Source organism: Polypterus senegalus, chromosome 8, assembly GCF_016835505.1.
Source record: "Polypterus senegalus isolate Bchr_013 chromosome 8, ASM1683550v1, whole genome shotgun sequence".
Lineage (NCBI taxonomy): Eukaryota > Metazoa > Chordata > Cladistia > Polypteriformes > Polypteridae > Polypterus > Polypterus senegalus.
The window spans coordinates 136,085,905-136,091,016 of record NC_053161.1 but is presented as its reverse complement, the minus strand read 5'-3'; the positions used below and the strand labels follow the sequence as shown (position 1 = coordinate 136,091,016).

Genomic DNA, 5,112 nt, shown 5'->3' with positions numbered 1-5,112 from the left:
AGGAACACATTTTATTTATATTTCCAGGTTTTGTTATGCAGCATGTTCATATTTGAATTTGTATAATTTTGACAGGATATATTTTTATGGAGAGCAAAATCTTTTGGGATATTTAAAATCTAAGTTTATTTTTATATATAAAATTACATAAGAGTAAAGAAATTTGAATGTTTGTTCTTTTAATGTTTACTTTATTTCTAACTTGTATAATTTAGACAGGATATATTTTTATGGAGAGCAAAATATTATAAGTTGTTTAAGGTTTGAGTTGATTTATTCAGGAATAATATTCCTGTCTGTTTTACCATTCCTACCAAAGATATTTCTGTCGACTAAATAAAAATTCCTTCTATTTAAAATTTAAATAGAACTTGAACAAATCTGATAGTTCATAATATCCACGCAGACTTGCACGTAAGAGCGGGTGTCATCCGTTTTAACAAACAGCGTATTGCACTGATCTGAAATAGCTGTGTGTGTATATATGTAGATATGTATGTATATGTATATATATGTTTATATATGTGTGTGTGTATGTATATATATATGTATTTGTGTGTATATATGTGTGTGTATGTATGTATGTGTGTATGTATATGTATGTATATATATATGTAGATATATATATGTATGTATATATGTGTGTGTGTATATATATATGTGTATATGTATAGATATGTATATATATATATGTTTGTGTGTGTGTGTAAATATATATATATATATTTATATATATATATATATATATATATATATATATATATATATATGACAGCAACACTCATCACTCACAACAGTGACAAAACAATTACATTGACAATCATGTTACGTTATTTTCAAAATGTTTCCTTTTCTTTTCAGTACTTCTTTAACACACTACTTCTCGCTGCGAGCCTGGTATTTTACTAGTATATATATATATATATATATATATATATTGTCACGCAACAATGTACCGCTTCGAAAGACGTTCGCCGGCAGGGAGTGGCGGGTACTAACCTTTCTTCCTTGATTTCTTCCAGGAAAAAAGACGCTCCGTCATCATAAGCCTTCCCGCATGATACGTTTACTTCCGCCCTTCCTCCGCCATCTTTCCTGACGTCATCAGTCCCATCCTCCCTCACGGTTCCTTCCCAGCATTCCTCCACTTCCGGCTCCTCCCTTATAAAATGGCTGCCGACGCCTCTAATGGTGTCGCGCATATGAACTGTTTTGTTTATATCTTTTGACCTGATTTGCAGTGTGGATTTTTCTGCAATATACGGGGCCGGAAACCCCAAACCTTTATGTTTTCTCTTGTTGAGTCTTTTACAATATATATATATAATAAAAAATAACAAAGTAACTGTTACTTGTTTTGAGAAATTGGTTAGGTGCAAGAAACTACATGTTTCCAAAATGGGGTACAATGTTTCCAGAGAGGGTACGCCCTTGTGAGAAACAGAGTAACTTTTTAATGCTACAAGATATGACATGTAAACTTCGCAGAAGAATAGCTGAGATATTGGGGGACAAAAGAAACCTGATTTCAGAGTTCTGAGTTGTAAAATGTCTTGGTTATGTACTGTAAAATCCAATTTTTGTAGAGAAATCCTTAAAGCGCCATTGTTTTGTGTTTTATTTAGATGTTATTGGTGTAAACAAAGGTTTTTAATCATATAAATATTTTCTTTCAAAAATTTGTGGTGTTGTACTCACTACTCTTCAGCCATTTGCAGCTCTTTGGCTACATAAGCAGAAAATAACCGTTTATTTTTGGGTATGTAATTTAGGCACAGTAATGCCAAAAACCCCAGTGGCATAAGGGGTTCATACATTTTATTTGAATTTAAATATTAAGCAGTAATTCATATGATATGAATGATTTTCAGTTATGTGGTTTATTTATTACATTAAAGTTTCTAAATAGCAAGACTTCAAAATAAAATGTGGATGATAGTTTCTTGTTTTCAGTTTACACAAAGAATCCACTAAGATTTAACAAAATATTATTCTTGATTATCTTTCCAGGCAATAGCTGTCAAAAGACTCCATTTTAAACTTGTTTTAACTTTTGTTCATGAGCGATCACCATTTAAAGAGTTCATTTAAAGATTATTTACATAAGGATCTAAAGAAAGGCTTCATTGTTCTGTGAGCACTACTAATTTTAAATGGGATTGTGCATATGCTTCATGACAACATGTTAGGGACATTCTTATTATAAACCATAAAATAAGGTACAGTCCAGTAAAGAATGAAGATTGAACTTCAATACTACAGTTTCTTTAGAGGCCTGAGAGCTTGTTTGTAAATGTGTGTGTGTGTTTTTTTTTGGTTTAAAAAAAAGCATCCATCTCCTTCCTGCATTTTAAGTCCTTCTTTCTTCACAGTAGGGCACATTTCAGGTCCACCAGCAACACCACCCCCCCACCAGACACTGAGCCCTTTACCATTGGCCAAATCAAAATACCCTGAGCTCCACAAGCCCACTATTCTGGACCAGTTGAGGAAAGTAGAAGCCAGAGGTAAGGATTTTTTTACTTTTCACATTTAATTTAGCTGAATTTTATATTATAAATTATATTATCTGTGGATATAATACATTTTATTTTAATTTGATGTGGATTTTATACCATTGGACCTATTTTAATATTGAGACGTATCTCTAAGGATATGCTGAACAGAGTCATTATTAATAAAAGACAACCTAGCTTTTAAATGCTTCAGCAAAAATAAGAATTTTTGCTTGATTTTAGAAAGGTTTAGCAGAAATTTGTTCATAATAATCTTTTTTTACCAAAATGTGTTTTAAATTCAACAAATATAGCCACTTAAGAAGTGGCAAAAAATCAATCTGGTTATTATAAGGATATGCTGGAACACTATTTTATAAAGGAAGGATAGCCTAGATAGTGTTTGAACAACATAATTTTATTTCTTTTAGAAGCATGCATTTCTATGTTTATCCATCAGGAATATTTATATTATACACACATATAAGCAAACATACTACAATTATTAATAGTATCATTAATATTCACTTCAAGGTTTAATTTAAATGCTATGATATATGTATCTCAATCATACACAGATATCATCTATATAATGAAACATAAAATTACACATGCCATATATATTATACAAATGATATATATAAACGTATGTAGAGAGAAAAAGACACACACACACTCATATAGCATATATATAAATACATGTACAGATATATGGACAAATATAAATATGCATACACACACACACACATATATATATATATATATATATATATATATATATATATATATATATATATATATACACACAAACACACACACACATATCTAGACTGTATATTTGTTTAAGCAGATTATCAAGTACAGGTTTCATGTTTGCGTCAAATTAAAAGTGCCTGTTACTTGTAGCCGTCTGAGACTATCCTTGTGGGTGATGGTGTATCTCATTTTATTGGGTATTTTTACAGATTTTTACATTTATTTCTTGTGCAGTTGTACAAAATTAAGAGTTTGCAAAGTACTTTTCTTCTGATTGGATGTCAATGCGATATTAAGAAGTTGTCAAACAAGAGGAGAAGCTTTTCACACTGTGAGAAACAAATGCAAAGTCATTTGAGAGTGAAATGCCAAAGTAAATGAAGTACACACATAATTTCCTCAAGTACTGGCGTTAATGAAAATGTAGCTGACAGTGGAATTTTACAACTCAACTTAATGGGAGCATTCCTTTAATCCACAAGATTCTTCAGATCCCTTTTTAAAAATGTAGCACTCGGTGTCCAAAATTGTCACACATGAAAATGAAGTTTACATGAGAACAAACTATTTTACAGATATTCAGCTAGACATCTCACATACCTTAGTAATTCATCCTACCCATACAAATAAAATATTAGTAAAATTTTAGTAATCAATGCTTCTCCTTTTTGAGTTCTTTTGAGCAAACATTTTCAGCTTCATAGCCAAATGTTTAAGTGTTTTAAGCATCCTGTCTCACTGCATATTTTTTTTTTCTCTATTAAAAGATCTTTTTGTTCAATGTTTCCAGTTTGGCTTAGGCTGTTTAACTGTCCTCTAACCTCAGTGGAATTTCGTATGTATGTGCTGGGACCTGCAGTCATAAAAGCCCCCTTTCAGTCCTTGGATGGCCAGTTTGCTTAAATGCTGTCAGCTGGATTTAGAGACTCCACTCTTTAGGATTTCGAGTGTCTCTGATTTCATATGTGGCAGAAAGGCTCGGTTTCAGAGTCTTTTTAATTCTGGTTTTAATGCTATTGCTTTTTTCCCTCCTACACCACTAGCATTGCTATTCCGGTCAAAAAAAAAAAACTTTCATTTTTAATTTGCAATGCATTATTTGTGACAGCATAGTGAAGATTTTGTTGTACCTGGATGTATTAAACTGCTATTTGCTTTTAACTTGTGATGCTTTTATAAGTTTAGTTATGAGAAGTGACTACTATTTGCCTGAAGAAGAGACTTGAGCTGCCTTGAAAGCTTGCATATTGTAATTTGTAATCAATTAGCCAATAAAAGGTGTCTTTTTGCGTCACTTCTCATTGCATCCATAATGTCTAACACGATACATCACCCTACTACTACAAGTTTACTAAAGAGTCCAGAAAGTAGTGTAGCCCAGAATCAGACAGCGGATTCTTTCAGCTTGAAAACTCAGAAAGCAGGGGTCTGTCCTGGCATTAGGTCATTTTCAGTCTGCAGCCTTCTAAACATATAACACATTCAAACTGGGCAAATGCTGAGTCAAACAATTTAGCCTTTGATAAATGGTCGATGATTGTGACAAAAAGGTATGGGAATATCCAAACTCTACAGAAAAGATGCCCCAAGTGAGGATTCAAACTGAGAATATAATTAATCTGGACTCAATGCTATTCATTTTCTGTTTCCACAAAACTGGGACCTGAAGTGCTAACTCAGCAAATGCTAAGCAAACAAGTGACTTTTTTATTTTATGTAGTAACATTTCATACAAGAGTCCATTCACTTTTTAAGTTCAGTCGTTTAGTACAGTGGTTTACACAGACTTAGTGACAGTCATACACATGTAGCATTGTGCTTTGTTTTTTATTTATCTTTTTATTTTGTAATGGTTGCCAAC

At 32.1% G+C, this 5,112-nt stretch overlaps 1 protein-coding gene across 1 annotated transcript in view; it reads left to right on the top strand.

The window, feature by feature from the left end:
- The first annotated feature begins 2,377 nt into the window (after positions 1-2,377).
- Positions 2,378-5,112, top strand: part of epyc (epiphycan) — a 63,344-nt gene continuing 60,609 nt past the window's right edge. Inside the window, exon 1 of the mRNA XM_039761798.1 lies at positions 2,378-2,507. The gene's annotated coding sequence lies outside the window, so the exon portion shown is untranslated. The remainder of the gene's footprint in view (positions 2,508-5,112) is intronic.